Source organism: Neophocaena asiaeorientalis, unplaced genomic scaffold, assembly GCF_003031525.2.
Source record: "Neophocaena asiaeorientalis asiaeorientalis breed wild unplaced genomic scaffold, Neophocaena_asiaeorientalis_V1.1 scaffold98, whole genome shotgun sequence".
NCBI lineage: Eukaryota > Metazoa > Chordata > Mammalia > Artiodactyla > Phocoenidae > Neophocaena > Neophocaena asiaeorientalis.
The window spans coordinates 3,460,052-3,478,866 of NW_020172459.1; positions in this window are offsets into that span (position 1 = coordinate 3,460,052).

The window sequence follows — 18,815 nt, forward strand, 5'->3', positions numbered from 1 at the left end:
AAAAGGGAACACTCTTGTACTGCTGGTGGGAATGTGAATTGGTTCAGCCACTATGGAGAACAGTATGGAGGTTCCTTAAAAAACTACAAATAGAACTACCATATGACCCAGCACTCCCACTACTGGGCATATACCCTGAGAAAACCAAAATTCAAAAAGAGTCATGTACCAAAATGTTCATTGCAGCTCTATTTACAATAGCCCAGAGATGGAAACAACCTAAGTGCCCATCATCGGATGAATGGATGAAGAAGATGTGGCACATATATACAATGGAATATTAACCAAAAAAAGAAACGAAATTGAGCTATTTGTAATGATGTGGATAGACCTAGAGTCTGTCATACAGAGTGAAGTAAGTCAGAAAGAAAAAGACAAATACCGTATGCTAATACATATATATGGAATTTAAGAAAAAAAAATGTCATGAAGAACCTAGGGGTAAGACAGGAATAAAGACACAGACCTACTGGAGAAAGGACTTGAGGATATGGGGAGGGGGAAGGGTGAGCTGTGACAGGGCGAGAGAGAGGCATTGACATATATACACTACCAAACGTAAGGTAGATAGCTAGTGGGAAGCAGCCGCATAGCACAGGGAGATCAGCTTGGTGCTTTGTGACTGCCTGGAGGGGTGGGATAGGGAGGGTGGGAGGGAGGGAGACGCAAGAGGGAAGAGATATGGGAACATATGTATATGTATAACTGATTCACTTTGTTATAAAGCAGAAACTAACACACCATTGTAAAGCAATTATACCCCAATAAAGATGTTAAAAATAAAAAAAATAAGTGGTCCTTAAGCATTATGGTACTCAACATATTGTAGAAAACTGAATGAGAAGTCCAGAAACATGTAGAGGTTCATTTGGAGCTCCGTGTATCTGATCCCCAAACTGGATTCCTTTCCCTCCCTCAAACTGCCTTTGGTGCAGTTTGCTCTGCTTTCCAAACCAAGCGAGAACCTAATCAATTACATTTTACAAATAAGAATGTAAAACCTGAGAAATGTGATTAGTCTCTGTAACTCCTATGTATGTGAAAGCTTTACAATTTCCCCAAATCACAATTCCATGCTTCTAAGAATCCAGCCTCTGAAAGTTATGTTGTCATAGACTGACTTGGCAGTCATAGCTAGCCTCTGAAGCAACTATTTCTCATGTGAAATGGTATTTCTGCTGTATTCATGACCATTCTCTGCACAGTTGTTCAGTTCCGCTGGGTGATTGATTTCATTTGATCATCAGCACAACCTTAGAAACCAGATGCATCATTTTTTTTTTCTCAACCAAATGTTGTTGCTGTTGAACAAGCCCAGCTGTAAGATTATATAGGGTGTTACCAACCACTGGATTAGCTCCATGGAGACATGGATTGTTGAAAGGCTAACTCTTTCATTGATTTACTTGCCAATGTCTGGGAGACTTGGAGGCAGATGGGGTTCTGCATATTCTGTTTGTGTCTTGGCAGGTTATTTAGTTCTCTTGAACTTTGAATCAAAACTTGAAAAATGCCAAGAATTCTATTTCTTTAAAATCATGGACCAGGTTTCTTTTCTTGATGTGTGAGAGCGGGAAATATGTGCCTGAATGGAACCTTGCTAGTATAAGGGCTTCAGGAAACTTTATTATCTCTTTTTCTTTTCAATACAAGCAGCTGGTGTTCAGGTGGGTGTAAACATTTTGCCTTTTGGTTCTGTAATGATTTTAAATTGGCTTGTCAGATTCTTATGTAAGGGAAATTTTCTCATTTTCACACAATTTACCATGTTTTCTAAATAACATTCATGTATGCTTTATTATCAAATTTCCAATTCATTTAGACATGGTCAGATTAATGATTGCTCTGTCTTTGGCTTTTGACATAAGCTATACAGACATCTCCTCTGAATCTTCATATTCATTATATTCATATTCTTCAAAGTAATTAAAGCCTGGGATAAAAACAATAAATGAGGAAGAACAATACATGAGCCATTGACCAATAAAGAATTTTTTCTTCCTCTTTCAGAACAAATATTATTATCATTATCATTATTATTTAGAATCCATAATAACAGTAACATGCAAAACACAATATACACGTTTCTTCCTCATCACCCTCTTCAAGGAGGTAGGGACCATTTCTACAATATAGCTTAACTTCATTATTCTCTAGGATTTCTCATGTCCCTTAACGCCTAACATTCACAACCACTCTATGTGTCCTGTGTCTCAATTAACTCAGGCTCAGACTTTCTGATTTCCTTTGTATGCGTGATCTACATTTTCTCTCGAGGTCACTTCCCTAGATTTGTAAACTAGTGCTAGCTTTATAAATAAAACAGTGTTGCATATCCACCAGGCATGGTTGGGGTTGCTTTTTCACTAGTTTACCACATAAAGATATTTCCTGAGTATTTATTGATTGTTATTCATTTTTTTCTTTTAACAAATATTGTCCTTAGGGTCAGACTGTACACTGTGAACTTTTCATAATTGTCTTTCTTCCACCACAGGAGAATCAGCCCAGTCACCAGTGGGTTTCACTCCATTATCCCTTTGTTCAAAGTTATGTTCTAATAAGATATATTCTTGCAAGAGATCAGCCCACTCACTGTCAGGCTTTCTTTGCTCCAGTGTTGCTGCTCATAATTTAAGAAGTATTGACTGGATGTCTGTAGATATCTGGAGTGCTGTAATCCACACTCATTCCATTACCTCATCCTTTCTCTCTTGTAATTTACTCCTTTTTCTATCCGCTTAGAAAAAAAGTTTTTGTTTCCCCAAATTCAGATAAGTACAGCATCAAATTTGGGTATGCAGTTTTAATCTTGTGTATATAAATCCCATGCTACCCACTTGCCTTCATCTATCATCTTTGTTTTATTTTATTATAAAATCTGTGTTTTCTCCTAGGAGATTTTAACTATTTGAAATCATTTTCAAAATAAGAGTACCATTGCCTTTCTGGAAAGCAGTATGACAAAATGTATTAAAAGCTTTATAATGTTTATAACTTTTCATCTAGTAAGTTTTAAATTAATGATAGTAGTACATAAATATGATGCAGTATTTTTCAGTCATTTATTTGTTTCTCCTAACGACTTTTAAATATTTTGGAAAATGTTTAGGAAAACGTTATTCAACAAATATTCATTGAGCTCCATTGTATGCCAGGCACTATTTCAGTGGAAGGTAAAAAATTGATGAGAAATTATATGACACTAATGTCACAATTATTTGCAATTAAATATAAAGGAGATATATCAAAATAGAGCAATAGAGGTATATGGACATGCTTTGGTTTCTTTATCCTTTTAGAAATATTTTCCATGTTTTATAATAAGCATATGCTACTTTCATAATAATTTAAAAAATCTAAAACTACTACTTTTATAAAGTACAATGCTTAGCAAGTAACACACTTTCTGTCATGTGCTTGATTACAAGGCAGAATAAGAGATATAATAATAGGAAGAATGATATTACTAATAGAGTGGGCCTCAGGCATAGGTAAAATCAAGCTAATACATGCCTGGAGGGAAGCTTGTAATAGTTCCTAAATACCTAGTGATAGAGTAACTGCATCAGAGTCAAGAGGATGATTATATTAAATATATATTCTAAGTTTTGTTTCAAATTTGTTGAATCAGAAACTCTGGGAAGGAGTTTGCATTAGTTAGTGCTCATTCTAATTAGTTGGCTGTGTAACAAATTACACCAAAAGTTAACTGTTTATGAAACAGGATGGAAGAGGGCAGAGCACAACTTTGAAAGAATGACATAGCTTGAGGACATGACATAAATTGATTAAAACCAAATGGGTCCAAGATGGCAGACAATTTGACTTCCACTAGAACTTGGGCCTCAGTATATGCTCACTGTAACACATCAGCAAGCTAAATGACACACCCACCAGTGCCACGACAATTCCAAGGCCAATCATAAGGATCCAAAAGTGGGTGGTAGACCAATTCCTGGAGATCCCTGCCCCTTCTGGAAATAGCTGGAATACTCCTTCCACTCATTAGCCTATGAAATTACCCACCCCTATAAAAACTGACAACCCCATACCCTGGTGCCTTTCTCACCTTCTGAGATGGCCCACACTCTGTCTGTGGAGTGTATTTCTCTCTGAATAAATCCACTTCTTTCCTATCACTTTGTCTCTCATTGAATTCTTTCTGTAATGAGACATGAAGAACTTGAGCTTCATTAAGTCCTGAAACCAGGTGTGTGATCTCAGTTGGAAGACTGTGGGTTTTGGCCAGGTTTGTGTCCTAGCCTAGTGGGTTAAAATCCCAATCTGAGTTTTGGCCGGGTTTGAGTCCCAGTCATGTGGATTCAAGTCCCAATCAGGATTTAGGCTGGGTTTGAGTCCCGGCATGTGGGTTCAAGTCCGAATCTGAGGTTCACAGTCTCACTTATATCAACAATTTTTATTATCTCATGCAGTTTCTGAGAGTAGCCATTAGCTGTGTGGTCCTGGCCCAGCAGCTCTCACAAGGCAGAGTCAGGGTATTACCCTGGCTGTGATCATCTGAAGGTGTGGCTCAGGCTGTAGGATCCACATCCACATGCCTCACTCACACGGCTGTTGACTAAAAGCATCTGCTTTCAAAGGAGGTTAACTTCCTCATCACATGAGTCTCTCCATAGGGTGGATTGAGTGTCCTCAAAACTTGACAGCTGGCTACCCTCAAAGTAAGTGATCCCAGAGAGAGGACAAGTAGGAAAACAGGATGCCTAGTAGCCAAGTCACACACCATCACCTTCACTGTATTTAGAAGCAGGTTATTAAGTCTAGTCCACACTCAAGGAAAGGGGAATTAATATCCAACTCTCAAAGGTAAGAATCTTAACAGAATTTTGGATTACTTTAAAACCACCCCATAGCCTTAATATCTGTGACTGCAACATAAACTCCTCCTCTCCTAATTCTAAAGCACAAGCAGATTGGAAACCAATATGTCATCTCTCTCCCAGTGCAGGATCCCTGCTAGACAGAGGGCACCTTATCAGTGATTACCAAACTCTGACTGAAGACCTCACCTTGTTAAAGGAAGGACGGTATTTTGAAACTGAGAAGGACTCTGCGGGGCTCCTGGGTACAAATCCTTTCTGTGTCCCCTGTTTCTTGTTTGTAGGAAATAGGTTTCATTCACCCTCCATGATCTTCCCTGAGTTCCAAAGGGTACAGTTCAAACAGCTGCTAATGAGGGAAAGGAGGGAATACAGAGACAAGGGAGGAGCAGTCAAGAAACAATAGTGCAGCCTTGGTGCAGGGTCCTGGCTCCTCCTCAAGGGATACACATAACAATATATATTTGAGTTCTTCTGTAGGAACTAAGGCCTCCACCCAGGTGGAGGATGGAAGGATGACATTGACCCTCCTGACTTCAGTCAACTAAAGCTTGGACTCTGTCAACCTTGACCCCAATTCTATGCTGAATTCTCCCTGCTCAAACCCCTTCATGAATATGAAAGTTCCCTTAGCTTTAAACTTCCCCAATTGTGCGGTGTGGAGAGATATTGCTTTGGGAAAGATCCCCAGTGCTTTCCTTACTTGCTGCAAGTAATAAATGCTTCCTTCTGATCTTTGGCTTGGTTGTGTCTTTCGGCTTGACACCCACCAAGAGGTGAACCCAGTTTTTGGGTAACAATATCACATGGTGGCCCATTCTCTCTTTGAACAGATTCAACTTATAAGATTTATTTTCCTTTATATTGTATCTATGTCTGTACTAAGTAACCTCCCTATATCAATTCTAATTTATATATATATATATATACATATACTTAGACTAGATGAAAAAGAAAAATGTGTCCACATCCTCAGGGAATTTGCTTATGTAAGACTGTGGGTGTAGTGCTAAACTCTGCCTAGATTAATATAATGAAATGGAAGGCTTCAGAAATGCGGGATTTGCTGGAAAACTCTTCAGAGTGAAGTGATATAGACAAGGATCCACAAAAAGTAAAGCCTGGAATTGGAGGTGATTGGAAGTGGAATGCTGAAATAAAAGAGCTATATTCTAAATGGTAAAGAAAAATGTATTAAAAATACATCTTCATGCCGTTGTCAAGAAATTTAAATTTTATATGGGTGATATAAAGTTGTGAAAGAAAAGTTTTGCCTGCCATATCAGTAAACAAAGGATCCCTGAGGGGATTCAGGATGGAGAAAAGCAAGACACTGACCCCAGAGAGCTGAGGTGCATATGAAAGGAATGATTTCAGTGAGCCCAGACTCTTGCATCTTTCCATACATAGCAAAGAGCTAAATTCCTTAACTGAAGATACCTGGTTTTCTTTAATTAACGGTAATATTTTGAGGTTCTGACAACTTGATCTTTGTTACAAAAACTGTTATATACCTTGGCTTCCCGCTGACCTCTTTAGAGCAGTCCCTCAGAGCATCTGAGAGTCTGTGTCCTGGGCCTAAATCCTCAGAATGTCCTCCAAATAAAATATAATTCTCAACTTTTAGGTTGTGCATTTTTTTTAGTCAACAAAGTGCTATCAACAGTTCAGAGCTGAGGAAAAAATCTCTGTGTTCCTTATGCAAGTTTTGCGAAGTGGAGTCATCATTCAGGAAAAAACAAACAAAAAACCCTTTAACAGCCAACATTCCATGGTTTGTATAAAAAGAGTTGAGGTAAGAATGTATTTAAGGGCATAGCAGAACCTTGGAGTAACAATTTTCTCTTTCCTGAAGAGGGGCTGTAGGGATACAACTCATTTCTTTCCCTCAAAGTCTGGAGTAGGGGAGATAACTGCTATGGCACTAGGACCCTAAAAGAAGGAGATACTGCCTCTCAGTCTCTGCATGATGGGAGGCTGAGCTTCTGTCCATGTGCCCCACATTGCGGCTACCACAGGATGGTGACAGGAACTTAGAGAAAGGGAAGAATAGTTTGCAACTCCAAATAGGGATGCCGATCTTTTCCCTGGTAAGTATGACAGATGTGGGGAAGCTCTAGGGAGCCTGTGAACCCAGACTAAATCATGGAAGGAGCAGCAGGCAGCTGCTGGCTGCCTCCCTGTGACATTTCCTGACTAGTGTCATACCATGTAGGGGACACAGACACGTCTGCCATTAGAGAAAGATTGCTGAGGGGGATGCCAGCTGTGCCCTCTGAGCTGGGGCATGTCTCCCATCCTTGCAAGAACTCATCCAGTTAAGTATGCAGCTGGAGTCTGTAGAAAATGCACTGCGTCTCTCTTGCATAACTTCCTTTGCCACCAGTGGGCCTTTACCCACAATGTGAAAGTTGTTTCCTGCTCTTTATCTTATGCCTGATACCGAAATTGACCTCTGTGCACCAGCAGGGAACTGAATCACGGAGACAGAGTTTGGGTGAAGTAGAAAAAAATAGCTTTATTGCTTTGCCAGGGAAAGGGGGCTACGGTGGACTAATGCCCTCAAAACTGTGTCTCAACCTGGGGAGTGGTGCAGGTTGTGAGGAGTTTTATAGTCAAGAGGCAGGGTTGCTGAATAAGGTTCAGGGTGCCTGCAGGACCTGCATTCCTTCAATCCAGAGATCATCCGGCATCATCAGGTGTTTTCATGATGAGTTTCTGTGGTTCTCAAGGTTATTGAACTGTGACCTTCTCTCTGGAATTAAAAGTGCTTAATCAAGTAATTAACATCTTCCATTTGGTGGGGTTTTTGTTTTGCAGAAGGGTTCAGAGACGTTTTTATATGTATCACTTGAGGGGGAACAAGGATCCTGCCTCAAGGCTGCATTATGGTTTCTTGACTGTTCTTCCCTTGTCTCTGCATCCCCTCCCTTCTCTGATTAGCAGCTGTTTGAACCTGGCCATTGGAACTCAGGGAAGGTCATGGAGGCTGAATGAAGCTTATTTCCTAGAAGCAAGAAAGAGGGGACATGGAAAGATTTTTGTACCCAGGAGCCCCACAGGGTCCTGCTTAGTTTCATGCCCACCACTTCTGTGGTGGAAAAAGAGGGAGGGAGTTTCAGACTCCCCTGGTCCCCACCTCACCTCTTCTAGGATCACCACAGCTAAGGAGTGTTCTAATCTTTGAGAGAGAAGTCTGCAAACTAGGGAGGGACTGAAATTTTTGCAACTCTGAAATGACTACCCAAAATACTGAGTATGGGCCCAAAAGATCATCAAAAAACTAAGAACTAAGATACCATATAATGGCAACTTTATTTTTCCTCTTCTCTCCTCCTTTCACCAAGTATATTTTGTCGTTTTTTTTTTTTTTTTTTGGTTTCATTTTTTGGTCGCGCTGCATGGCTTGTGGGATTTTAGTTCCCAGACCACGGATCGAACCTGAGCCCTCAGCAGTGAGAGTCTGGAGTCCTAACCATTGGACTGCCAGGGAATTCCCTATTTTGTGTCTTTAGGGTTGTTACCCTGAGACCTCTGAATAAGACAATTTTTTAAATCTTTTACCAAAAGATGCAACTCTTCCCATACATTGCTGGGTTGAGACTGTTAATTTAAATGTGTTAGACGTCTGAGGGTAAATTTGTGTGATGTAAAGTGCAAATTGCTGCCTTCTTGACACCACATAGAGTTGAAACAACATCATGCTAGTTGATATTTACTGATTAAAGATGCCACCAATAGGCTAGGTCCATTGCAAATATTTTTTTTTTTGAGCTTAGTAATATTTTTATGAGATAGCATATACATCACCCTTCATTTTAAATAACTGGAAACTAGGGTACAAAGTGGACTGTGACAAGGAATAAACCCAGATAACCAGGCAACTGAAGAATTGGGTGTACAATGGGGATTTGAGCCTAGGCAGTCTGATTCCACAGCAAAAGTCTTTGCTATATTCTATTATTTTATTGAAACTGTAGAAATGAAGCCAACACTATTTCCTGTCCTTCAAATGAGCTACTCCCAATTAAGTCTCATGCTCACATTATTTTGAAAATTTGGTTAGTACTGCTCTCTGACTGCAAGGTATCACCCCATAAATATTCAAGTTGAACCACTGATTAAAAGAAGTGTATGCACTGCTAATTATTTTCTTTCTGAAACAGAAAGGATGTGTGTTACATGCGTGGACTTCAATATGGCTCTTAAAACATTGACAGCTTGCATTCATTTCCTCTGCTCAATTAATATAGTGCATTTCATGAGTAAGCTTCTCAAATCTCATTTCACTCATTCATTCACTTAATCATTAATTCATTTACTCAGCAAATATTTGTAGATTTATGAAGTATCTATGGTGAACAAACACCTCTTTGTTGCCAGGTGTTAAGATCAAAAGAATAAATAACAAATTAGATGGTAAATTCATTGAAAAATTGATCCCTAAGCTATGTGAAGAATGAACAGGGATCAGCAAGAGAAAGGGGAAGAACATTTCAGGCAAAGGGAAACAGAAGAGAAGAAAGATTTCTCAGAGCATGGTATGGTGATGTGTCAGTTATTTCAGTGAGACTCACATGGACACTTGTGATCCTGGGAAAGTGGGTACAGTCTGAACACTACTATAAACCAGCTTTTTTCTTTTTTAAAGAAATAGGAGCCTTTGGATAGAAGAAAGTAAATCCGAGCCAAGTCTTCTGATTTTGTCCTATGCCTTTGCCTGGTAGAACATACCTCCATTTTAGTTTGGTTCATTGATTTTCATTAAAGTTTAAAATAATTTGGAACACATTAAAAAAAAAAAAGGAGCCTTTGAATGGCTTTAAGCTTACATGTGATGTGATAAGTTTTGTTTGCTTTTTTTTGAGACCTTATTAAAATGTATTCTTCACCACAATTGAAATTATTGGTTTATTTTAGAAGCTTAAATCTGGATTTTACATTATGCTTTCATGAATTAGTCAAGGTGAATTAAAAGTACCCATTTAAAATTTAACTTAGTAATCCAGTAGTGTTGATAAACATAATTCTTCCATGTCCACAGTGAGCATTTTTTTTTTCCTCGAATCTCTAGCAAGATAGAAATCATTTCCAGGACTGTACCCTTTACCTTTCCCCTTCTTCTTTACTTCTGCAACTGCAGCCACAGTTGCTTTACCACGGGTACATTTTGCCTGTTCTAGAATTCTTTATTAGTTGAATCATATGTATGTACTCCTTTACCTCTGACTTCTTGCCCTCAGCGTGATGTTTTTAGATCCACCCATGTTATTGTGTGTATCAATAGTTTGTTTCCTTTTATTGTGGAATAATATATTCAATTGTATGAATATTGAATGTACCATAGACTGTTTATCCAGTTTCCTGTTGATGGATACTTGGGCTCTTTCCAATTTGGGACTACTATGAAGAAAACTGTCATGAATATTTTTACACAAGTCTTTTTGTGGACAAATGTTTTATTTTTTTTTTGGATAAAGGAATGGAATTTCTAGGTCATATGTAGATGTTGTTCCTTTTTTTAAATTTCTTTTTAATTTTTATTGGAGGACACCAATGGGGAAGGGGGGGTGGGATGAATTGGGAGATGGGGATTGACATATATACACTATTGATACTATGTATAAAATAGATAACTAATGAGAACCTACTGTATAGCACAGGGAACTCTACTCAATGCTCTGAGGTGACCTAAAAGGGAAGGAAATCTAAAAAAGAGGGGATATGTGTATACATATAGCTGATTCACTTTGCTGTACAGCAGAAACTAACACCACATAGTAAAGTTTTGTGTTTTAGAATGTGATTTTCACCTATAGAGGTTTAGAACTGATTGTTGAGGAGAAAGGGAAATCAACCAGAAGGACACTGAAAATTTAAGAAGTGATGAAGATTCTGCTTTAGTCCAAGATGGAGTAACAAGAACCAGATAGATGCTTTTCACTGAAGCAGCCCCAAAATGAACAAAATATGTGAAACTACATTTTTTAAGGAGATTGAACATCAGTCAACCAAGGACAGTGATTAGTGAGAGAAGGAAAATAATTGAGTTGAACTCTGTGATTGTTCCAGCTAACTGGAAACAGAGTTTCCAGGCCATGGCAGAGAGATAGGGAATCCAGGAAAAGCCCAGCAGACTCCCTGAGTTGAGGATATGGATCTGAGAGTCTGAGGTGGCCAAGACAAGTTGTTCAGGACAGAGTACAGAGAAGAAGAGATTTACAGAGAGAAATCTCCAGATATCTGGGGAGAATCACCTCACCATATATTTAGCTAGGTATCACTCAGCACATATATGTAAGAACAATGTCCACATGAATGGATTAGAGGAAAGAGTATCCCATGTGGCACAGTGTCAGGAATAGTACCAGTTTCCACAAGATAGACTAGAAAATCTCTTGATTCACAGGACAGTGTTAGCGTGCCTTGCCTCAGACATAAGGAACGATGACCCTTACACTGAACACTGCTTTAGTCCCACATATCAAATTGTAAAAGCAAGATCTAAAGGATCCAACTGTTTCCAAGTACATTGGAATGCAATCCAGGATAAAGCTCAAGATTTTTAGGAACACAAAAATATCCAGCACTCTGGACCGAGAGATTATCATACTAAGTGACATAAGACAAAGAAAGACAGAAAAGACAAATAACATATGATATCACTTATATGTGGAATCTAAAATATGACACAAATGAACATATCTATGAAACAGAAACAGACTCACAGACATAGAGGACAGACTTGCGATTGCCAGTGGGGAGAAGGGGTAGGGGAGAGATGGATTGGGAGTTTGGGATTAGCACATGCAAACTATTACATATAGAGTGAATAAACAACAAGGTCCTACTGTATAGCACAGGGAATTGTATTCAGTATCCATAATGGAAAATATCCATAACTATGTTATGGAAAACAATATGATATATATATATATATATATATACATACCTGAATCACTTTGCTGTACACCACAAACTAACACAACATTGTAAATCAACCATACTTCAATACAATAAATTTTTAAAAAATATCCAATGTTCAACAAGTTAACATTCATGATATCTGGCATCCAATCAAAGATTATCAGGCATACAAAGAAGCAAGAAAATATGACCCATAATGAAGAAAACAATCAATTGAAATAAACACAGAACTGACAGAAATGTCAGGTTTAGCTGACAGTGACATTTTAAAAAGTTACTATAATTGTATTCCATATGTTCACAAAGCTAAGAGGCTTAAAAAACCACAATCTCAGAAGCATGGAGAAAATTGCACCAAAATCAAATTGCTTAAAACCAGTGATAAAAAGAAACATTTTAGGGCTTCCATGGTGGCACAGTGGTTAAGAGTCCGCCTGCCGATGCAGGGGACAAAACATTGTAAATCAACCATACTTCAATACAATAAATTTTTAAAAAATATCCAATGTTCAACAAGTTAACATTCATGATATCTGGCATCCAATCAAAGATTATCAGGCATACAAAGAAGCAAGAAAATATGACCCATAATGAAGAAAACAATCAATTGAAATAAACACAGAACTGACAGAAATGTCAGGTTTAGCTGACAGTGACATTTTAAAAAGTTACTATAATTGTATTCCATATGTTCACAAAGCTAAGAGGCTTAAAAAACCACAATCTCAGAAGCATGGAGAAAATTGCACCAAAATCAAATTGCTTAAAACCAGTGATAAAAAGAAATATTTTAGGGCTTCCATGGTGGCACAGTGGTTAAGAATCCGCCTGCCGATGCTGGGACCGTGAGCCATGGCCGCTGAGCCTGTGCCGTCCAGAGCCTGTGCTCCGCAACGCGAGGGGCCACAACAGTGAGAGGCCCGCGTATCGCAAAAAAAAAAAAAAAAAAAAAAAAAAAAAAGATTGATTGAAAAAAAAAAAAAGAAAAAGAAACATTTTAAAATTTGTCATGCAAAAAAGACACATTATGTCCAGAGGAACAAAGATAAAGATAACAGCAGATTTATTGTTGTAAAGAATGTGAGCAGGAAGATAGCAGAGTAACATCTCTTAAGTAAGTGAAAGAAAATCTTGTCAACCCAGAGCTCTATACTCAGTGAAAATATCTTTAAAAAATGAAGGGAGAATGACTTTTCTAACATACAAAAACCTGAAAAATATAATTACTATCAGATTCTAGCTACAAAAAAACTGCAGAACATCTTTGGGTAGATGAAAAATAACACCAGATGGAAATCTGGATCTACAGAAAGAACACCAGAAATGGTGACTACATACACGTATCATAAAAGACATTGTGGCTTCCATCTTGTGCTCTTGAATTAATTGCACTAGGGAATCCAGTTGATAAATCTGAAGCAATCCATCCAGCCCATGCAGGAGGAACTGTGATCTTCTACCAAGAGACACATGAGTAAATTTATATTGAAAGCAGATCCTTCAGTAGAACCCACAGAAACTGCAAAATAATAAATGTTTGTTGCTTTAAGAAAAACAAACAAAAGAAACAGAAAAGGAAAGGCATACAAACAAACACAAGTTAACATGGACTTTCCCTCAAAGTTTCTTTGTTATAGATGTGTTCTACAGAGATGCTAGCACTTGTTTGCAGATATAGATGTGTAAAGAGGCTCACTTCGGCATTGTCTGTAAGAGCGAAATACTGGAAGCAATTGAAATGTCCATTAATAGGGATTTGGTAAACAAATTATGGTGAATCCATTAAAAAATGATGAGGATATTAACCAAGAAAGTAGCAGGAAAATGGAAGGAAAAAATGATTTGGGATCTGACAGATATCTAAATAGTAGAATCAAGTATTAAATGTTAGGGGTGAGGAAAGTATAGCAGTTAGGGAAAGCAGGCTTTTCTGTATTTCTCAGTTCCCATACTACCTTTTCCAGCTTGAATCAAAAGCCAGCTCATTTGTCTCTGCTTTTACCCTTATGGTTAGTCTCAATATATTAGCCAATGTGCCTTTTATTATTTTTTACATTTTTATTGAAATATAGTTGGTTTACAATAGTGTGTTAGTTTCAGGTGTACAGAAAAGTGATTCATATACATATATGTACATATATATATATATATACATACATACATATATACATGCATATATATTTAACATGTTTTGTTTTGGTTATTTATCAGTGTACAAGAAATTACCAGAAAACTAAGTGACATAAACATGACAACAATCAATCTTTTTAGATTCTTTTCCATTATGGGTTATTACAAGATATATAGTTCACCGTGCTATACTGTACATCCTTGTTGATTGCCTATTGTATACATAGTAGTGTGTATATGTTAATCTCAAACTCCTGATCCATCCCTCCTCCACCCCCCTCCCCTTGGCAACCACAAGTCTTATTTCTATGTCTGTGAGTCTGTTTCTGTTTCATAGATAAGTTCATTTGTGTCATATTTTAGATTCCATATATAAGTGATAGCATATGGTATTTGTCTGACTTACTTCACTTACTATGATAATCTCTAGGTCCATCCATGTTGCAGCAAATGACATTATTTCATTCTTTTTATGGCTGAGTAGTATCCCATTGTATATATGTACCACATCTTCTTTATCCATTCATCTGTCAGTGGACATTTAGGTTGTTCCATGACCTGGCTATTGTAAATAGTGCTGCTATGAACATTGGGGTGCATGTATCTTTTCAAATTATGGTTTTCTCTGGATATATGCCCAGGAGTGGTATTGCTGAATCATATGGTAGCTCTATTTTTACTTTTTAAAGGAGCCTCGTTACTGTTCTCCATAGTAGTAACCAATGTGTCTTTTAAATGTAGGTTGAATAACATCATTCCTTGGTTCACACCTTCTAAAGACTTGACTTTTCACCTGCTTCTAGTTTATTTCTCTCCTCTATAACTTCACTTCTCTCACTCCTGCCTTCGCTCATGGTATCTTTGCTATACTGCACTCCTGTTGTTCCCCACACATACTAGAAATATACCTACACTATTCTGCTGTCTTAGCTATTTCTCTTCCTGCAATGCTCTTTCCTCAGAGTCACAAAGCTGTCATGCCCACCTGCAAGTATCTGTTTAGGTATTCTTTTCTAAGACAGGCCAGTCTTGACTAACATGTTTAGTATGATAACCTGCCTCCCTACTATCACTCAGAATTCCCAATCCCCCCTTACATTGTATATTTTCTGTCCTTGCTTGTCACCTATGAAAAGTATAAAATATCTAAATTTTTAATATTGTTTATTTATTGCCTATCTGCTATAAGACAACATAAGACCCACAAGGAAAATGTGATTTATTTATGCATTTATTTATTTTCACTAATGTCTCTCATGTTCATTGAAAAATGCCTGGCAAATAGTACGTGCTCAATACATATTTTTGTATGAATGAAAAAAAGAATTATGGAGTTTCTGTGTGATTAAAGGACTGCACAGTGATGCTATATCTGCTCTTATTCTAGATATCAAACTCCCATTAACTCATTAATATTTATTTGGATTTTTGTGGTGCTCATGTATGAGGCTAATGTGGAATGTGAGTTGCATGTTGGAGGGTATGTAAAATTTGAAGAACTAAGAAAGGAAAAAATATAATTTTCAGTAGAGGGAACAAGTTGATCAAATGCACAGAAGTTGAAAAACACAAGGCATGTCAGACATGGTGGAATATACCTATAATGTAAATTATACAATATAAAGAAATTAGAAGATAAAACCTTTCTTTCATTTTTGTCAGTTATTCAATTTTTTCTTATACATGCGTAGTGAGGAAACTGGACTAATACTCAGTCGTGATTAGAGAATGTCCAAGGTGGGTCTGGTGAAACTGGGGAGTCATGGAGAGGAGGTGGAGAGATAACCAACCAAAAGTCCATTTATGAATGAGTGTCCTGCAAAGAGGTTCCATCCTGAGAAAGATAGAATGTGATCTATAAACGGACTCAACAATCAAATGGGAGTGACCGTCTTGAGGAGCATGTTTTCTCTTTCTCGATGTGTCTCCCAACTCAACCTAACTATAGTCATGCCTGAGTCTCATCTAGGGTGATGGGATGTAAAGTAAAAACTGAAAAAGCTAGTTTGCCAATATCAATATTATTTACAGAGAAGCAAGAACGCTTTATGCCTCTTTCCAACAGAGTGTAACACATGCACACACATATTACACACACACACAGTCTCATTTTACCTTTATTAGGCATAGATTACCACTATGCCAGTGTCTGGGTGATGGTGCCCAGCTGAGTGATAAAACTGTCCATCAGATATAAGGGGAATCCAAGATGGGAATGGTGGCATCAGATACATCTCGTGATACTCAGTGTTTGAAATAAGGTGATGTCTGGTGAGGTCCTCCTGTGTCAGATAAGGCAGAGGTGATGCCTATTGAAAATGTGGTATTTGTAGGTGTGTGTCACCCAGTTGATACCCAGAAAATGGTAACGAGAATACATATCAATCCTCACTGGAACTCAGCCAAGGAATAGTGATGGCTAGAGGGAAACGGAGATTTGTTTGTTTAAGGGAGGTTTGTTTATAATACACATCTTGGTACCAAACTAATCAAGGGTCACTGTAAGGGACTGAATTTGTTTATAAGCAAAGGAGGTATCAGTATAATTTGGGTTAGAATTACTTTTAAAGTGACCATGAGCACAAAATAAAAACAAAAAGCCTCTCCAATATCAGAAGTTGAACCAAAAATGAGCAAACAGGGCTTCCCTGGTGGCGCAGTCGTTAAGAGTCCGCCTGCCGATGCGGGGGACACGGGTTCGTGCCCCAGTCTGGGAAGATCCCACATGCCGCGTGGCGGCTGGGCCCATGAGCCATGGCTGCTGGGCCTGTGTGTCCGGAGCCTGTGCTCCTCAACGGGAGAGGTCACAGCAGTGAATAATGGAAGTCTATGTAATTAGTAAAAACACACACACACACCCCACATCACATGAAACAATTTGAAGTAATGAAGGTTAACATATTGCAAATGGGTTCAACTCACTTATATTAACAAAGTAAATACATTTTTGTTTGACTAACAAAACAAAATCCAGCAATGTTTAGCAGAGAGAAAAGGAGAAAAATTCATATGATAAAAAACTGTGAAAAATATAACAAGTAAACACAAAAAAGAAAACAGAAGTAACAATATTGACATCTGTAATAGAATTAAGACTAGAGATTAAAAGAAAAAAGATAAAGATGGGCATTTCAGAATGCTTAAGTCTAAAATTTACCAGAAAGGAATACCAGTTATTCATATTTATGTACCCAGTTAACACAGCAACAGCTTTCATAAAACAAAAATGCCTAAAGAACCAGAAATCAAAATACCATAGAACACTTTAAAGTATCTTTATCAATATAACACAGATTCAATGCTCAAAAAGAAAGAGTATAGAAAACCCACACTACATAATCAATAAGGTAGATTTTATAGATTTTAAAACTCTGGTAACATCAAACACTCCAATTTTTCTGAGTGTGATAATAATCACATATTCTCTTGTACACATTAGCTCTCCTTGCATTTAATGTAAATGTTATTTAGAACTATAAAATATTGCTAGTGCTATTATTACTTAGCATTTAGAGTGTTATTCCTATTAAACTTATTTTACAAGCTTTATTTGGAATAATATTAGATACTGAGACACTCTTGCCCTTTGTGAAAGGTACTCACCCAGAGATGTTTGGGTTGAAGAGGACAATTTGATGTTTTTCAACTTCACTGGTTTGTTTTGGAAAGGTCTATTTTATTTCAAAATACATTGTCTTCATTCTAGAAAGGAGAGAAATCCTGGTTCTTTCCTGCGACTCCTTTGTCAGGCCCTTAGCATCTGTTATTTATGTTTGAGACAGACCAGGGTTTGAACCCAGATCAGTCTGACTCTCCTCCTAAGATCCCACAGTAGCATGTTATCTTTGGATTCTTTGACTATTAATCCAAATTCAAATAGATCATCTAATAGTTGTGATTTTTCTGGCATTGTGGTTGCTTGGATGATAATATCAGTAAGAATAGCTTACTAACTGGGGATCAGGAGGTACAAATTATTGGGTGTAATATAGGCTCAAGAATGTATTGTATGGTATGGGGAATATAGCCAATATTTTGTAATGACTGGAGATGGAAGTAACCTTTAAAAATTGTATAAAAAAAGAATAGCTTACTGCTGCTTTTTATTCAAAGCCTTATATGTGCCAGTGAAAGCAGCTCTTTTGTCCCTTTCCTATTTGCCCATTTTTGTTCCCCTTTAGCCTTAAAAGAACCTAATTATAGGAATGAGATAACTAGGCCATTTAACCTAACTCCTGACTTATACTCTCCTGAATGCACACCACGCCTTGCCTAACCTGCTTTCCTAGATTAAAAGAGGTATGAATGAAGAATTAAGTAGTTAAAGAATGACTAGCTCTCTAGACCCAGCAGCCCCCTTAGCAATCCTACAGGCCGATCACTCAGCAAGATAACATCGAAGAGAGAGTCAGCCAGTCTGCCCTCAATGGAGAAAGATGCAGAACCCAACATCCTGACTCAATGATTCACTGAGATGCTTCTTCCTTTTTCCCTTTAAAAACTGTCATGGCTGAGCAAAATCTTGGGACTTGGTCTCTGGACACCAGTCCACCTTCTCCCCAGATTGCTTTTCTGGTTAAAGCATCTTTCTTTGCTATTGATACTTGCCTCTCAATCATTTGCTTTTGAGCGGCAAGCAGCTGGACCTTTTCAGTAACACCAGGACATGTCTGTGACCATATTTCTTCTATGCCTTTCAACACCTAGAAAAACCCAGTGGGATATTGATATTGATATTTTACTGGGAGAAACTGGAATTAAACTGATACGTAATATCCAAAAGTATTTCTTTAAATCTGGCATCATCTGTTTCAGATGATAAATAAATGAATGGTGAGTGTCAGGGCCAGAATATAAGCCTGTTTCTTTCTAAATGCAAAAGCAATGTTCTTTCTCTCCCTTGACAGCCTTGCA